This window comes from Sitophilus oryzae, unplaced genomic scaffold, assembly GCF_002938485.1.
Source record: "Sitophilus oryzae breed Bouriz unplaced genomic scaffold, Soryzae_2.0 scaffold_1443_pilon_pilon, whole genome shotgun sequence".
Classification (NCBI taxonomy): domain Eukaryota; kingdom Metazoa; phylum Arthropoda; class Insecta; order Coleoptera; family Curculionidae; genus Sitophilus; species Sitophilus oryzae.
In genome coordinates, this window is record NW_022146108.1 from 148,519 (window position 1) to 168,439 (window position 19,921).

The following is a 19,921-nucleotide window of genomic DNA, read 5'->3' on the forward strand; positions in this document are numbered from 1 at the left end:
AAGGATTATACAGTCTGTTGCACCGCCGCACTGTGGTCAATTTTGTCAAATTAGCCGGAAAAAAATATTAGTGAAAATTACTTAACTTTGATTAATAATTATATCCGATTTTATATGTTAGGTATCATAAAATTTCATTAATAATATAATTAATAAGAACAGGTCGTATACAGGGTGTATAATAATTAAATACTTGGAAAAGTTTTGTTATTTTTTATTTTAAATAGATTTTGGTCGCGATCATTTGCTATTATATAGTTAAAAATTATCATATTATAAGAATAATGGCTATGGATCTTACAGGTTTTGCTAACAGTTGCTTTTAAAAAGTCAACAACCTCTAAGCGTTTAATATGGGCAATACATCCTAAAAATGGCCTGGACTTAACAGACGGACTAGGACGGTAAATTTGTAGGTTTGGTAAAGTTGTCTAATGGTTTAACTATCAACTTAACTTTATTTAAAACTGAAACCTCATAAGACTTTTCTCTGCTAGTTCATTAAAAAAATGTATATTCGAATAATTTAAAAAAAATCTAACATATCAAAATTATTTACTCATATTTAATACTTAACAGAAGAACATTAATGTCAAAAAACTTACGAACAACAATTGCTCTTTCCATTTTAGATAGTATTAATGACATATAACTTTTTGCACGGAATACACAAATTAAATACTTTATTCATGTGCAAATAACAAGATTATTTAGTTTAATTTGTCAACTATACTACATTTTCAATCAAAATAACAGTAAATTCGCAACGACCTTTGACATATTTGTTAATCATATTTAATACTAGTTTTTCTTAGGACGAATATTAACCGGGATCGAAAAACTATATGGTTCTTACAAAATTCGGTAACGTGTACCCTATGCTTTCGGAGGTTCGGGTTCGATCTTGTTAGAAACTCTTGTTTTGGTAAAATCTTTTCTAAATTTCCATTTACAATAGGTATGGAATTTTGAAATATCACCAGAATAACCCCGAATATGGTTAATACTTTTTAAATTAGATTAGCCAAACATCACCTACCAAATTATATGCTTTTTGTAATAAGAAAATACAATAAAACTGTGTAATTTCCCAATATAGGTAGATATTGGACAGCGGCAATAAAAATTGTTCAAACATAATTGAATCATTCCAAACACGTACACACCTAGTTTACCATCAGTGTATAAGAAATAATGCATATTAAAATGGAGTCCCCCTAACCTCAAACCAATGTAATCAAATAATGTAGGATTATTGCTAAAATTACCTTGAAATTTTGGGATCAAATCCGTCATCTCACATGCCTGAAGAAGGTCCTCCATTTTAATATATCACAAGCACAAACGATAACAAAAAAACTTTATATAAAGTACCCGACGCGTCTCGTGTTGCAGAAGAGAAACAGAAACCCAATGAAATGAAGATAGGAATCAGGAATGCACTGTTGCGTTGTTGCTGTTGGGGATGGTCACTTAATATAAGAATAGTAACTCTTGGAAATGGGGTGTTATTCTCGCGGCGAGAATAATATACTTATTTAAAGTCTTAATACACCGATTTCAAGTAAAAGTTTTAAAAAAGTTAAGAATACTACTTATTATTATATAAAAGCATTTATACTTAATTTAATAATAGTTTCTTCGTTGCTGAAGGATTTATTCACTTAATAGTAATATAAGTTTTTCTTAAATATAAGTCATTTTATTCTTTTTTTTTAGATTCAAAATTGCTTAAAGTGACTATAACTATATATAAAAAGCAAGTGTAAAAGTATAATAGTTCCAAATATTTGTTCTACTCATGGAAAGAATACTATCCTTAAAGAAAGTGTAAAATTTTAAGTGTATGATTGTTTTTGAATATAGAAATGATTTTTTTCCGTGTACGCTTATGTTTTTTAATAGGAAACTCAAAGAGGAAATATGATGTTATCCATATTATTTTTTTGTTTTGCCACGCCTTGTCAGCGTCAACTGAGCGCCTATATAAAGACTCAGTTTGTAAATAATATTTTTGTTTTAATCTTAAGAAGATGGCTAATATGGTTAGCGAAACGTGCCTCCAGTGCAAAAGTAAAGTTGTTTGGTGTATTGGGGTGAATTAGTGTTTTATTTTGCAATTAAAGTACAGTAGAACTTCGATAGTTCGGACATATATCGGAACAGCCACCGCCGGATTAACGAAGTATCCGGATTATTGGAGGAATATTTTTATAAAATTATTGTTTCATACTTTTATTGTTATTCCAACCTACTCAAAATTTAAACACATTTTTATCTAAACCAAAACGCAAAACGCTTTATAAAACATATTAAAACTTTTTGTTCTTATAAATTGTGCTTATATTAGGGTGAGCCAAAAAAAATAACCTATGGAATTTATGGTAGAGATGGGCAAAAGTAACCGGTTTTTTGAATAACCGGTATTTTCCTCTAAAATAACCGGTTATTTAAAGGTAGTTTTTTTTCACCAATTAACCTAATAACCTTGCATTACGTTCAATAACCTATAGCCGGCTATTTTTAAAAAATCGTACTTATTTAAAACAAGTAACAATAAAATATTAGCTGTTTGAATCGTAAATTTAGAAGAAGCGAACGGCACGGATCTTCCCGATATTACGACGATAACGGGAGATCCCGCTCCCGCTCCCAAAACGAAAATATATGACATCAAACATCAATGTCAAAATTAAATTAAACCCTGATGATAATAATCAAAACAACGGCCGAATGGCCCTGACAGGTCAGGCCGGAAAAAAAAAACTAATGCCATAGACTACTACTAGCCACCAACTAACCAAGTGATACGAACCTAACTTCAAATAGATTCTCTAAATTCTATATTTAAATTTTTACCGACTTTAACGGATTTTCAACGGTTCTTGAAAAGTTTTCCATGGTTTCGCCCAGTTTCACCCACGTTTCACCGTAAATATATTTTATTTGTAGTTTGAAGTCCCTGTTGAAGCTTAGACTAAGAATACAAAATTGAAGTTCAAGTAATGAAGATAATCTTTCATTATTTATTCATTCAGTCTCCTTATTTTTCTTTGGTATTCGATTAAAATAACTTGGTTGTAGATTGTAGAACTTGTGAGTTGTGTGGTTTATTTGAACGTTAAGTAATTACTAGTTTTAATATCATATCCATGTCTACTCAAAAAAGTGAGGTTAGCATTTTTATTTAAATTCATTTTGTACATATACATACTTACATTGCTACAGTCTCTATTTAATCATGCGATTTAACTAAGTTTATTATCTAAATTTGAAGTAGACCTATGGAGTGCAGAGGTAAGTAAACCTATAGGAAAACTAAATATTTAGTTTTGCTAGGTTAGGTTATTTGGTAATACCGGTTATTTGAATAACTGCTTAATTTATGTCGGTTAATTTTGTCAAGTTATTATTTTTTAAAGATAATTCCGGTTAACCTATAACCGGTTTTTTACCAATAACCGCCCATCTCTAATGTATGGGTTAAAATGAACCTAATAACCGAGAAAAAAATATCCTCGGAAGGCAAGATTTTTAGCTCAATTTTAAAAGGTGTCGGTGAACATTCAAAATTTGCCATGGAAATAACACGTAAAAAATCTTTTTCCATTCAAAGTACCATAACTTTGAAACGGTTTACGATAAAAAATTATACATCGCGGATTCACGTAGAGCATAAAATTTACTAAAAAATCTCTGAGAGCAATCTAGTTTTTTTGCTAAATATGAAAATGTTTAATCAGTTAACACTAAAACTGCATATTTTGATTTTTTTTCACTTTTTAAAGCTTTCAAATATACGAATTACTGAATTGAAAAAAAAATACTCTCAGATATATTTTTTAGTAAATTTTATGCTCTACAAGAATCCGCGATGTAATTTTTTTTTATCGTAAACCGTTTCAAAGAAAACTTCGAATGTTCACCGACACCTTTGAAAATTGAGCTGAAAATCCTGCCTTCCGGGAAGATTTTTTTCTCGGTTATTAAGTTCATTTTAACCCATAAATTCCATAGGTTAGTTTTTTAGCTCACCCCTAATGCCACCAATAAAAAATAACTCGTTAGTTACTACTTACTACAATATCCATATTAAATAACTACGTACCTTATAATACAATTAAATACTTACTTAAAAATGTCAACAAATGTTAAATATATATTTAATTTTAATTGAATTGATTGATTTGAATTAATTGTTTTTTAAACAAATGAATCGATTTTTATCTGCGTACATAATTATTGATTTTGATGCCTGAACAGCCTTCACTTTTACTCCTTTTAAAAGCAAAATATCTTGCGTAGAAACATCGTTTTCTACTACACAGTAAATACGTTTTGATGAAGACTTAACAGCGTTGCTTTTTGTATGATTTTCAACTCAGCATTGTTATCCTCTGTTTCACTTAAGTCGTCATTTGTTTCCTTTGTTTCCAATGCCTAGTATTTTCTCTTCAATTTGTCTCTGCCTTATACTCTTCAATCAAACCAGAGACAATTTCTTTTCCTCCTTAAGTTCATTTACAATTTTATTTTATTTTGCACGTGGTTTGATTTTTTTTATTTATTCTTGGTAGATAAGATTTTCTTGTTCTTGGTATATCAGATTTTTTTTTGTATTTGAAATATTAAATTTCGGAACAGCAAAAAATGGAATGTTACATATCCTTCCTTTCTTGTCAATGCAAGCAAGTCTTGCATTTCTTCAACAAGAATCGCTACATTATTTTTCAGCAATATATGATACTCGTGACTCCTGTACTACAAAGAAAAGACTACGTACTGCATCTAACCGTCCACCGTTTAAGAAAAATGCGGACTTTCATTCATTTACCTTTGAATTTTGTTGGCATCCCGAAAAAAGAGGTAAAAATGTCAAAATTGTCCGGTTGATAAGAGACGCCGAACTACAGGAGTGTTCTATTTGGCACGTGTTTGAATTAGAGAAGAGAATTTTGTTGTACTGTAATTCTATAACGAACTTATTTTTCAAGTTTTAAAAAAGATAAAGTTTTAAAGTAAAAAATCATTTAAACATCACCATTTTGTATACTCATCGCTTTTTAACATTTAGCATACTTATCTTTGACAAAATGAAAACGGTTCTCCGGAAATCTGTCAAAGTGGCTCTCATATTCATCCCTTCATTGATTCCGCGATAAAACAAACGTTCAAAACCCGTTTCTCTCTTTTGTTTGAATGCGGCCATATAGACAGACACTGAGAGTGGAATGCTACGGCATGTAGACTGGAATTCCTCTTGTTGAAAATTGTAGCTGCCGCGTCGTTGCAACATAAATAGAACTTTTTGTTGGCGGCAGCTCCACATTTTACTACGATTTCCATTTCTTTTCAGTTTTATTCCAGTGTTTTTTTAAAGAAGAGAATCCCATCGATATAAACATATACAGGGTGTCCCAGAAATAAGTGCAGATATTTTAACTGGTAGTATAGTTCAACCCCAGAAACACGCCTATGAGGTTTTTTTTGCGAAAAAAAAATGTTGAAAATTTAAAATTTTTCTTGACATTTTCCGGGAAATTTGAAAAAACTTTTTAGTGCCACTTGTTTATTCACCTGAGATTTCTCTACGGTGTTCTAAACCTTGCAGTGTTGTAACCTCCTATGTTATCCACATTCTACATAGTTCTACATTTATAAATTCATAGAAAAATTTCTACTCAAAAATTAAGAATGTTAAATTTTCATCAGTGCTCATTATTAATAATTATTATAGAAAAAAAAACACATTAATTATGTTTAGTACTTACCCTTTCAATGAAAACTTAACAAAAACCACCGAAAATTAACTAAAACATTACGTTTATGACGTTTACGAAAATGATTCATCATATTGTTCACAACCAGGTCACAAAAAAGAAATTCCTAAAATGTTTATCGTAATTTAGAATTCAATATTTGTTTTCTTTCATGTTTCTCTGTTTTATTTGAACCACTGATTTACAAAACACCTTGAAAAGCGCACATTACTTTGAATACCGTCTCTTATCGCCACTTTACGAACTACTTTCAATTTAAGACATGTTTCACTCAACAATTTTAAATACGTATTTTGTTTTTTCGCTATTTTTTCGATGTATTTTGACAGCCCAAACGTCGCGCGTCGGCCAAGAGTGCCACGTGTGAACTGGTCCTTTGAGCCGCGCCGTCGTGGCAGGCTTGCGTCAGACGACGATGTTAAGCAACGTTGCCGTAGTTACAACAATTTCAAATTCAAGACATTCGAAGCAATCAAATTTGTATTAAATTTTAAAAATAAAACAGAGAAACATGAAAGGAAACAAACAAAACGAAAATGAATTGATTATTCATCGGGTTGTTTTCGATATATTGAATTCTGAATTACGATAAACATTTTAGAAATTTCTTTTTTGTGACCTTATCAATAATCAATCATTTGTGTTTTGTTTGTTTCCTTTCATGTTTTTCTGTTTTATTTTTAAAATTTAATAAGAATTTGATTGCTTCGAGTGTCTTGAATTTGAAATTGTTGAAACTACGGCAACCTCGCATGACGCAAGCTCGACACGCCGGCGCGACAAAGAAGCAGTGAGCAGTTACCAACCAGTGATGCGTGGCTGTCTTGGCCGACGGATGGTTGAGCTGTTGACGGAATTGTCGAAATACATCGAAAAAATAGCGAAAAAGCAAAATACGTATTTAAAATTGTTGAGTGAAACATGTATTTTCTTAGATTGAAAGTAGTTCGTAAAGTGGCGGTAAAAGACAATAATTCTCAACATTTATTCATTCAGAAAGATATTCAAAGTAATGTGTAATGTGTGCTTTTCAAGGTGTTTTGTAAATCAGTGGTTCAAATTGTGATGAAGCCTATACGAAAATAATGTGTTAAGTTAAAAATGGGGACTGTTATTTTAGCAGTTTTTATAATAGCACGTACAAGTAAAGCAGCACAATGAAGTGTATTTAGTTAAGTGTGTATCGAAAAAGAGAACTGTCGCAGTTACATCGATCTGTCATAAGTATCTTTTTTAATGTTGGGTAAGTTTTTTTAATTTAACTTTTAAACATTTAACTTTTAATTTATTTTATGTAATAATATCACAATCTTAAAAATGTAATGCATCTCTGCAAACTCCTCAGGTGTTGTGATTTTATGACTTACTTGTAAATATAGACTTTCTTGTCCATATGGCAACACAGTGCGTCGAATTAACTGAAATCCGGGCTTGATCCGGGTAATTGGATGTAGTTGGCAATATCTGCCGGCGGTTCTCAAAATGTTGCGATTATTTTTTTAATTTTCAAAGTTAAATAACTCAGTTATTTTCAATTTATTTTAAAAATGGCAAAGAGAAAATATGTTTATTTTGACCAGATCTACCACCTCTTAAAATATCTGCACTCATTTCTGGGACACCCTGTATTGCAAATACAGCTATAGTTAATTAAATAAAAACTTTAAACTAAAAAGCTTTTAAAAACATTTCACTTACACCTCTAAATGCTTTTAGAATCCATAAAAACTGTCGAAATTCAGGATTTGTTTCTGTTTTCTACTTTCGATAATAAGAATATCGTTAATTTAATCCCATCAATAATATGAATGTGAATCTCGAAAAGTAGTTCTTCCACTACAAAAAGTTGTCAGATCTCAAGATTTAGAAGTGAGTTGTTTAGGTTAATGTCTATGGAAACATATTTACAAACAATTTTGATATAAATTGTTATCTAGTCAATTCTTCTTTGCCTTTCTCAGCAAGGCTTGGTTCCATGTTGGATATAGGCTCTTCTAGGTTTTTCCATGCTAATCTCATACATTGTCTCCCTGCCACTGCTTTGACATTCATCGACGTCCCTTTTTGGTCTGCCCACACTTCTTGTAGTTCGTCTTAGTCTTTATAGTACGACTTTTTTGGGCCATTAGTCTGAATTCTGTCATGCCACATGTCACTTCAGACCTGCTACTCTTTTAACAACATCTATAATTTTTGTTCTTTTCAAGTATGTGGGTATTCCGTATTTTTTCTCTCAGGGTGATTCCATATATTATAGGTAGTTGCCATATATTCTAAGCCATACGTAAGATCATACTTGATTATATAAAATCAAACTACCCGAAAAACAGCAGAACAACTACGCGTTGCACAAAGAGATATGGAGAGAATTTTGTTAGGAATTACCCTGAGAGAAAAAATACGGAATACCCACGTATTGGTATATTTAGATGATAAGATCTAAATATACCGTGCTGGCAACTCTTTCTTTTGGGTCGGTATTTACATGTGTGGGAGTAAATCGCATAGAGATCTTTTTAAGTAGGAGTGAGAGAAATACGACGGTGTGCTGTTGCGGCGCTGCCACATTTTTCCGGTACGCCTTTCCCTATCAAGTGAAGTAAAATCAAGATCGTAAACCGCTTATTTTTAAAAGACTTTTTTCGAAAAGATAACTAGATAAAATCATTGGAATTATAAGGATATCGTTCAGGTGTCTATTTTTTTATAACGAGAAAACTTCTGACGTTTTGAATCGCGATAATTTTAAAACTCAACTTTTTAAAACACAACAGGCGATAACTCAAGAACCACTTTAGAAATTGAACCTTGTTCTGTTTTGAAGTTTGGATGTTTTTTAAGATGTTTAAATGAGAAAAATTCGACAGGCTTGTTTTTTTTCCATTGAAAATTAGAAAAAAAGTTCATTAACTTTTAGTGCATAGCAATTTTCAGCAATCGTGTAACTTTTTTATTTGTAAAGATTTTCACATAATGTCTGCGAAGAAAATATAGCAGAAATATAAAGAAAGTTTTTAAACTACAATCAATTATTTCTAATTAATTTTGAGATATCGATTTTTGAATTCAGAGTTCTAATAGCGCGATCACTGTTGAACACCAACTCAATTCCACTTATTTTTACCAAAAGCGCAAGTGTTTCTAACTTTGGAGTACCTCGTTGCCGGTCATGCTTGTTCCGGTCATCATCTAACATCGTTTTCAGATGGAGCGGAGCGTCCGCGACTTCGAGCAAGTACCATGAGTTTTAATGAACGATTTCACAGGGGTCGCGTATGCTTCGTCCGGATGAGCTATATTGAAAAAACACTCGCGCGGACGCTCCGCGCGTACGGTCCGCTCCATCTGAAAGCGCTGTAACTTAACATGGAAGGTTGCACTATCATCCATATTCTTAATAATGGAATAGTATCTGGAATCGATTCACGAGTCCTCCATCGCTGTTATAAATTACCAGGTTTCGATGTTGTCAAAGGCTTTCTGGTAGTCTACAAACGCCAAATGTAGAGGTATATTGTATTCAGTTGTTTTTTCAGTGTGATTGTTTTTTCATTGATTATATTAGATTATATCTAATCAATTATCAGTAAACATTTATAGTGACCGTATCAATATTAGATATCTTTATTTCTATAATAATTATAATGAACTGCATGCAGGGTTGCCAACTCTCGAAAATGAATACCCCCTAGATTCGTATATTAAAAACCGCTAGAATCAGCTAGGACTGAAATTTTGCTTTATCTGAAACTGAAATTTTGCTTTGTCGCCTATTTTTGAACCTTTTGATAAGACTGTCATCTCGTGATGAGACGGATGTGACGTGACTGTTGAAGATTCTAAGCGATTTCTTTGACTTTGAACTTTATAAAATCATAGAGGAAATGAGGGTAATGCGGAATACTGTTGGTTATTTGGAATATTCACTTATTGAAGCTATGCGTGGTGCTATCTGGAAAAATATGGTATAAGATACAGTAGTTCAGCTTGTATTTAGTGGACAGAAGATTTTGTAGTTATTTATAGTACAGCTCAAAAAGATGTGAAAAATTAATGATGTGACAAAAACTTTTTTAGTGGAAATTAATGCGGCAATTATTGCCCCGATTTTTGATTAAAATTAACTTTGATTGGGTCTTCAGGTAAGTATTGGTTTATATTTTAATTTCTTAAGTGCATTTTTTTATATATATTTTTTTACGGATTATGGCGTAGGTCTTCTTGTTTCTAATTTGGGATACTATAACTGTTGCAAATTTGGAATAGTCCAAATTTCTTGGGTACCCACTGTAGCCCAAACTGTTTAATGGATGCAAATCATGAGTGCACTCTGATTGTGCCGGATGTAACGCCGGAACATATATATGTGTGCTACTACTGTAAATAATCTACCTAATTTCCTCTTTTAATAAATATTTGGATACTTTTTTAACAATAGTTTATTTACCTTTTAATATAAACAACATATTTGCTGGTATTTTGGTGGTATTCCAAATTAACTGCTGTTACGTCTACAGAGATTATTGGCACTTTTTTTTCGCGAGTGAAAAAATCCATTTAAATTAAATGAAATACTTTAAAACTTTCGCCTGGTATAGTACATAATGTGTAGATCTAAGACACGCTATTTATTTTATTGAAAATAATCAACATATAATTTTTTTGCAAATTTTTTTGAAACAACTATTCCAAACACCCTCATTTCCTCTACATATTCTATTTTGTACAAGAATATTACAAATTCTGTTTATGTCTATCTCTTTGGCCGCATTTAATCAAAACATGCCACCATGATCGAATTTCGAGTTAATTAACTCGAACCCGTGTTCATCCGCGCCGCGTATTTCAAAACTGATACGATTCTTTTCATTGGAAAACCCGAAAGGAAACCTGATAAAGAAAGGAAACCATAGTGAAACGTTGCAACGGCACGGCGCGGTTGAAAGTTTCTTTTTATTTTTCAGCAACGGCTTCCGGCAACGGCAAAAAATCTGTAAAACCATTCTGCTTTGCGTCAAAGTACTATGTTTTCTGCATCTGTCTGTATGTCTTTATAGGTGGATTGAAACAAAAGCCGGGATAGAGTGGAAATATTTGTTACCTGGAAAAATCTATGTCGAGATTAAAAGGAAAGCGTAGCTGTGATAGATTTTACAAGAAATCGTTTGCTTTTTTGTTTGGAAAATGAATATTGACTTTCAAATAATTTTGGATAATTATTTTTTTATTTGTTTCTCCATTTAATCGTTAAATTAAACTTCATTTTTTGAGGTGGCTATAGGCCTGTTAATAAGGCCTGTTATAGGCCTGTTAATAAATGATAAGAGCGGAAGCAAAGGAGGAAATAAATAGGGAAATTGCCAAAATCAGGACCCTGCCTCAACCACCGGATGATGTCGGAAAAACATGGGACCGTTTGAAGAACGCAATAGTCACCACTACAAATAACATAGTTGGACCACCTACATACAAAAGGAGGAGATGGATGACTGACGAGATTTTGTCGCTGATGGCTGAGCGCGGTCTGTGTAAGAATAGGGATCAAACCAAGTACAAAGAAATTGATAAACAAATCAGAAGGGAAATACGCAGAGCTAAGGAGCAGTGGATGGAAGATAAGTGCACTGAGATCGAGACAATGGAAGAAAAGCATGACCACTTCAATATACACAAGCTCGTAAAAGAAACAACAGGACGTACAAAACATTACAAGTCAAATAGTATAAAAGATGACAGTAACGAACTCATAACTGACATTAGCAGCCTACTGAACCACTGGAAAGAATACACCGAACAACTATTCCGCGAAAATGAACAGAGAATCTTTACGGATAATTGCGCTGGCGAAACCGCACCCAAAATACTAAAGTCAGAAATCATAAAGGCCATTAAACAGGGAAAACAGGGAAAAGCAGCAGGACCAGATGAGATTTATATAGAAATAATAAAACTGCTGGACGAGGAAAACATTGAAGTCTTGGTGCAAATGTTCAACAACATATATGAGTCGAGTCAAATACCACAGGACTGGCTACACTCGGTGTTCGTACCCTTACCAAAAAAACCCAATGCTGACCACTGTGACCAGTTTAGAATGATCAGCTTAATGAGCCAGGTCTTAAAGCTCTTCACAAAAATAATTCACGGAAGAATATACAACAGATGTGAAAAGGAGATCAGCACCACACAGTTTGGGTTTAGACAGGGATTTGGCACAAGGGAAGCATTATTCAGTCTGAGTGTTCTTCTTCAGAAGTGTCGAGACCAGCGAAAGAATGTATGCGTGTGCTTCATAGATTACCAGAAAGCCTTCGACTGTGTCAACCACTCGGAACTTATAAAACTTCTAGAGGAGAAAATGGTGGACAGGAACGACCTGGCATTCATAAAAAAGCTTTACTTAAACCAGATAGCATCGGTGAAGGTAGGAAATGAAACCACCTCTAGTTTTCCAATAGAGAAGGGTGTAAGACAGGGTTGTGTCTTGTCGCCTCTCCTCTTTAATTTGTATTCGGAGGCCATTTTTGACAGTGCCTTAAAGGACACAGACGACGGCATAAAGATCAACGGCTACGCGGTTAATAACCTTCGCTACGCTGATGATACAGTCATCATTGCTGATAACCAAGAAGCATTACAGCGACTTATCGATAGAGTATCCGCGGAAGGCGAGCGACTCGGTTTAAAAATCAACATCGATAAGACGAAGACTATGATGGTTGGCAGAACCCCGATCGACCGTCTAAACATCTCGGTGAACGGCCAACAGATTCAACAGGTCCCGAAGTTTAAGTACCTCGGCAGCTGGATTACCGAAGACCTAGATCCAGACACGGAGATTCGAAGCAGGATCGAACAAGCCCGAGCAATATTCACGAACATGAGAACTCTGTTGAGTAACCAAAGCCTGAGTCTACGCCTACGTTACCGTTTTGTAAAAGGCTACGTATACTCAGTACTACTATATGGCGTGGAGACCTGGACCCTCAAGGCAAAAACTATGAACCGACTAGAGGCCTTTGAGATGTGGATATTTCGAAGATTGCTCAGGATTCCTTGGACTGATCGCGTGAGAAATGACGAAGTTCTGCGACGTATGGGAACGGAAAGAATGTTGCTTCAAATAGTTAAAAAACGGAAAACAGCTTACTTGGGCCACATATTTAGAAACACCAAATATCATTCCTGAAACTGATTATGGAGGGGAAGATTGAAGGAAAACGTGGCATCGGAAGAAAGAAGTATTCTTGGCTTAAGAACATCAGAGACTGGACTGGTCTCGATGCCCATTCACTCTTTAGAGTCGCCCAAGATCGAGACGAATTTGCCAGAATTGTCGCCAACATTCATTAAATGAATACGGCACACTAAGAAGAAGATAGGCCTGTTCCGCTGGGGCCTTTTCAGATCTATCCCCGTCCTATCCTATTCAAAAAGTCTAGCAGCTTGGAAACTCCTCCGTATGGCTCTTTGTCAATGGCTTATCATTGTCTTGTACCAAGAACAGCACATTTACCAGGCTTCTTTCGATTCTTTTTCAGATTTACAGGACCTGCACATGTTTGCTGAGTCTGTCAATCCCGTCAGTCCCAAGAATCAAATGGTTCCACCATGTCTCAAACGTATCTGTTCTTGAAACATCTGGCTGCGAGTGCGTTGAAGTCGCGTTGAGTGCGTTGAAGTTGGTATCGCACTCGCACGGCATATTTCGGTACTATTTCGATTACTAAGTAATTCTAAACATAGTACATAAGAATAAATTATTTTAATTGGTAAAATACTATTACTGATTCTGTGGGCCCTTTATTTAAACACACTTAACACATTTATTTTCCAACTGTATACACTATACTAATTAAATATATAATAATAAATAGCGTGTACCAGCGACTTCGTTCGCGTCGAATTAATCATTTGTAATGGTGATGATAAAGCAAAGCAAGAATTTTCATTGACATACAAACTGGATAAAATTTTCTCACATTTATGTCAGCATGAGACAAAACAATATGGCGATATTATTATTTAACTTGGTAATATTTGAGGAATAGGTTTATCTCGTTGGAATTTGACTTTCGAAAAATCCGTTTGCCAAAAATAAGCTTTTTACGTCAAGCAGTTTAAGCAGAATCGTGGTTAAGAAATTACCCAACTTTTTGGAACATCCTGTATGATTTTTTTAAAAATTTCAAAATATGTGAAAAAACCAAATAAATAATGCTTGTCCAAGCGTTTTCCCGAAAGACTGACCGTTTTTTAAATAATAAATATTGTAATATTTGAGGGGCGTTTTCACCCTCTTGGAATTTTATATTCGAAAAACCCCTCCTTATTGAACCTCTACACCCCATAGAGTCAATCCGTTTGCCAAAAATCAGCTTTAAACGTCAAGCAGTTCAAGCAGAATCGTGATTACTCAATAGTCATATTTTATGAAACACCCTGTATAAATTTATAAAAAATCTTAAAATATGTAAAACAACAAAATAAAATATACGTGTTTAAGAGTTTTTCCGAAAAACTCACCGGTTTTTGAATAAAAAAATATTTTAATATTTGAGGGATAGTTTCACCCCCTTAGAATTCGAGTTTCGAAAATTCCCTTCTTATCGAACCTCTACACCGTAAAGTCAATCTGTTTTCCAAAAATCAGCTTTTTACGTCAAGCGCTTTAAGCAGGATCGTGATTAATTAGTGACCAGATTTTTCGAAACACCCTGTCTACATTTTTAAAAAATCTTAAAATATGTAAAAAAACAAAAGAAAATATACGTGTTTAAGCGTTTTTTCGGAAACTTGACCGTTTTTTAAATAAAAAATATTGTAATATTTGAGGGGTGATTTCACCCTCTTAGAACTGGAATTTCGAAAAATCCCTTCTTATCGAACATCTACACCCTAGAATCAACCTGTATGCCAAAATTGAGCTTCTTACGTTGAGTGGTTTGAGCAGGATTGTGATTAATCAGTATGTCAGTCACTTAAGGATTTTATATATTAGTATTTTGGATATAGATAATAGCTCCCGTATATAGCGTTTAACGCCTTGAGAGTAGCAAGGTACAGCTTGCCATACTAGAGCCGTTCGGTATACAAGGAAGGGGTAATGTGGCTAGCATTACGCTTCAACCGCCCATTATTACCTCAGGATTGTAAATCCCAAGTACTAATTTAAGGCTGAGTCGACCTAGGTACCCAAACTATTTTTATTTTAATAAAAATAGTCGGATGCTGCAATGCCGGGTGTGGGATTCGAACCCACTACCTTCAGATTGGTAGACGAGAGCCTGTACCTCTACGCCACCGGGCACCTTTCTAATTAAATATAACACACAATTTTCTCAAAAAGTTATTTGTTTGTTGTGTAAATATAACACACAAATAACTTTGAAAAACCTTCTTCGAACCTTTCGTAATTTCTATTCTAGAACTGTGTAGAATTCTTTTGGTTTCCAGAAATTTCCGTTGTCTCTTTTGTGATTTTCCACCAATGTCTAAGAGATGGCGTACCATTCAATACCCCGAAAGATGTTGCCAGGCTTCTTGAAAATATAAACACGCTTAACGGTTGCTTCGTTCGCTCCTCCGTCAGATGTCGCCATACACCTTGATAATATGTTATCGTGCAATTGCCAAGTCATTATATTTAGTATGGCGCGTTCTCATGACTCGTTTACTTGCAAATATTTTTTATTGGCCTAAAGGGTCTGGCGGGAGGGCGGCGTAGTTCCTATAATAAATAATCTATAACTGTATACCAATTAGAAATGTTTCTTAAGTACACGAGTCGTACGAATGGGCCTTTATAGGAATATAGATATCTAATCTTGATACAGATGATTAAATACTGATTCGTACACGCCATGATTCATTTGAATGACCTGCATTCTAAACGGTGAATCAATTTTCACGATTTATTTTTAATACTCGTTCAAATAAACGATTTGTTCAACCTTTGTCCATCTCTAGTTGTCTAGTCACAACTGCTAAGTGATCGTTTTCTTTAAATTTTTCTTTTTAGGTGATTTTTTTAAGATATTTAGTTTTAGATATTAAAATCGGTTTAATGGATCTCAAAAAATATTGAATACATTATTTTGTTTCAGATACCGGTAGTTCTAGCTTCATATTAAATTTTCAAGAGCTCTTGTACGCTTTTGTTTACATAGACAAGATATTACTTGACGAAGGTTGGCTTGCCACTCTGTCTCAGGAAAGGAGTATCGGCTTCAAAATTGAAGGACATCTCAGGTAAAGCTGTTTACCCTGTTTAAATCTTAAATTTTATTACAGTATGAAAAATATTAAAATTAAGTTTGATTAAATAGGAAAATTATTAAATCTCTAGAAAAAAAGTAAAAAATAGAACGCTATTGTAGGGAACGCTATTATACCGGGTCTTTTCAAAACTGGCTCACCCCTATAACTTTTTAATTTTTTTCAGATAAAAAAAAAACGAAATTTGGTATGTTATAATATGACATAAATCGGCATTGATTAACGTATTCATTTAATTTCTGTCCTTCCTATTTCACCGGAAATGACTATAACTTCGATTTTTAAGTGATACCCCCGATATTTTTTTACTTTATTTGATAGACAGTGACATTTTGAATAGACTGACATATCATATGTCAACTTTTGACATGTTCGCTCAAAAAAATAATATTTTTAATTTCAATTTAGAGTCACATGGCTGTATTAAATCTTCTAATTTTTAATCAAGGCCCCTGAGCAAAGATACATTTGATAGAATAATGTTTTCTGTGGCTTTTGCTGGATAGTTAATAGATGCCCCAAACGTCCCAAGTAGCATCTATCTGACTTCGAACTAAATCTGACCTGAAGCGACGTCAGACTTTGTGCAAATTTAGGTCGGGTGCTCGTGATACGACCTGTGACGTCGCTTTCCTATTAAAAGCGACGTCGTTGGATCCGAGTCGGTAAATCCAGCGATCTGTCGACGTACAAAATAACAACGTACCATTTTTATTAATTTCCCAACGTCGTTCCCACCTTGACTTGCACGACGTACATATACTTGAACTAGCCCAATGTCTACCCGTTGTCCGAATAGGATACGTCTCACTGATAATCCCTAAACTAACGTCCAATTATATTTTGTTGTATTTTATGTTCATATTTACAACCTAATATAATAGTAGTAGTGATGTCTTGCCTCCACCCGTAAATGCTTTTTATCCGGAAGAGATGCTGCATGACACTGGTGCATCTTAATTTTATTTTTTAGCTTAGGATACCAGTAGACCCCATCCTCCTCCGATATGTGAGGTTAGGCTTAAAAAAGTGGCTGCCCATTTTTTTAACAAGAAAACAAAAACTAAAATATAGTTGCATAAATCCACAAATCACTGATACGCAAAACGCAAAGTGAGGTTACGTGGCGTACGTTGGAATTATATACGTCATAATAAGATTGTCGGTCGTCCGGTTTGATGACTTCGGTCGTGTGAGACGACTAATGTTGGAGACCCGGTCGGAATTGGTATATTGGTAGTTCATATTAAGTCGGACACAGAAATCCGCCATTCTTAACACGTATTCGATTGTCAGCCATTTTAAAATCGTTCTTTTGTTTTTAAAATTTATATTCACATTTCGATTTCTAGTAGAATAATATTGATAAGATTGAGTTTGGGGGGAACCACAGTACAGTTTTATGATTAAACCAGCTAGAAAATTAAAAAAATATTTTGCGAGTTACTTTTTTATAGATATTTTTATTTCATAAATCTACCTAATTTTGAAGGCGCTCGTTGTTTTCCGGAGCATTTTAATCAGATATATCAAGAAAGTGACTTCCGTTGACAAAACTGATGTCTGGATTAATGATTCAGAATTATTATAATATGAAATTAGATAGGCACTTATAGTTATATTCGAGGAGTGATTACGAATCCATTTGTAATTAGGTAGTTTGGTTAGGTTTTTATGTATTCTTGGTAGCGAATATGAAACCAAACGTAACGTAAGTGCTTAGCGACGAATTTTAAGTGACTAAAATCCAACGTAATATGACGTTGGTAATTGGTAGAATTACATTCCCTATTAGGTCAGATACCGACGTCGAGGCGACCCGAATCTGTATTCCCCATTTAGGTGCAAATAAGGGTCGTCAGGCGGTCGAACCGACGTTGGTACCCGACGTCGGGTTTATTGAACGCGACGTATACCCGACGTTAGATAACGTCCAAATGCTACTTGGGGTATTTTTTAACATAACTTAATTTTTTCAAATGGAAAGAAGGTGGCTCATTAGCATAATATTTGGAAAAAGCATTTTTCAACGAATAATATGGTACCACATACTTGGTATTTCGCGTTAAATTGTCTTTATGACCACAGCCATTGCACTCTAGATTGAAATTTAAAATAATATTTTTTAAGTAAAAATGTTAAAAGTTCATTTTCCATCAAATAAAATAAATAATATCGAGGGTACCATTTAAAAATCAAAAGTTGTAATAATTTTCGGTTAAACAGGAAGTGATCAAAGATCATTGAATACATCAATTAATCCTGATTTATTTCATATACTAACATACCATATCTCGTTTTTTGTCTGATAAAAATTTAAAAATATATAGAAACCACTTATGAAAACCCTCCGCTATACCTACAAATAAAGGATTATAATATAAGACTAAATATAATAAAGAACCAACACAACTGGCAAAGGAATACAACAGGGAGACGCGATATCCCCAAAGCTGTTTACAGCAACACTAGAAGAAATATGTTCCGTCAGCTGGACTGGAACACCAAAGAATTAAAAATAGATAGAAAATATCTTAACCATCTCAGATTAGCTGATGACATTAGCTAATTGCCAATAGTCCTGAAGAAGTACAAACACAAGTTAACGAACTAAATACAGCCAGCAATAGAGTGAGTCTCAAAATGAATTAAGCAAACTAAAGTAATGTACAACGAACTACTAGACAGAAAAGATATTCTAATAAATAACAGTGGAAATAGCAGAAGAATATATTGTCGGCTTTATGACGAAAAGGTGTATCTCGATTTTTGGCGATTTTGATATATCAACGTCATGACATCCCCAATGGGTCATATTTTTACATAGCGAATTTGCGCATCTCAATATTGTACCTTTTTCATTTTATATTCGTTTAAAAATTTGCCCCATCTCAAATACTACAATTCTTTGTTATGACGAAGAGACGTATGTTGAGATATGGCTCTTTGTTATATCAATTGTTCTACCAATTGTTATACTACAAGAAAGATGGAATTTGAGATAGGTCCTTTTGTTTTAAGTTATGAAAATGCATGCGAGATAAAATCACACCATTCTACCTAATTATTTTCTGATGGTTGCTTGGGACAAAATAAAACTTCTATCATGGCAGCAGCTCTCTTTTACAGCGTGATTTTGAGTCTGTTTTTTTGCCAAAAACCATTGTTAGAATGAGCTAGACTCTGCACATAGCTGTATCGGGTATGCAAAAGATTGTCCGAGAATAAATGACCGAAGAAAAATTGATCGAAAGCAAAACAACGAAGCGAAAATTGCCCTAATGGAAAAATTCCTTTTCAGAATAATATTTTAAGATTTTTTAAAAATGTATACAGGGTGTTTTGAAAAATCTGGTCATTGATTAATCACGATGTTGCTTAAAGCCCTTGACGTAAAAAGCTGATTTTTGGAAAACAGATTTACTTTAGGGTGTAGAGGTTCGATAAGAAGAGATTTTTCGAAACTCAAATTGTAAGGGGGCGAAACAACCCTCAAATATTAGAATATTTTTTATTTAAAAACTGGTGAGTTTTTCGAAAAAAACTCTTAAACACGTATATTTTATTTTGTTGTTTTACATATTTTAAGATTTTTAAAAAATATATACAGGGTGTTTCATAAAATATGACCATTGAGTAATCATGATTCTGCTTAAACTGCTTGACGTTTAAAGCTGATTTTTGACAAACGGATTGACTGTGGGGTGTAGAGGTTAGATAAGGAGGGGTTTCTCGAATCTCAAATTCCAAGAAGGTGAAAACGCCCCTCAAATATTACAATATTTGTTATTTAAAAAACGGTTAGTCTTTCGGGAAAACTCTTGGACAAGCATAATTTATTTTGTTTTTTTACATATTTTGAA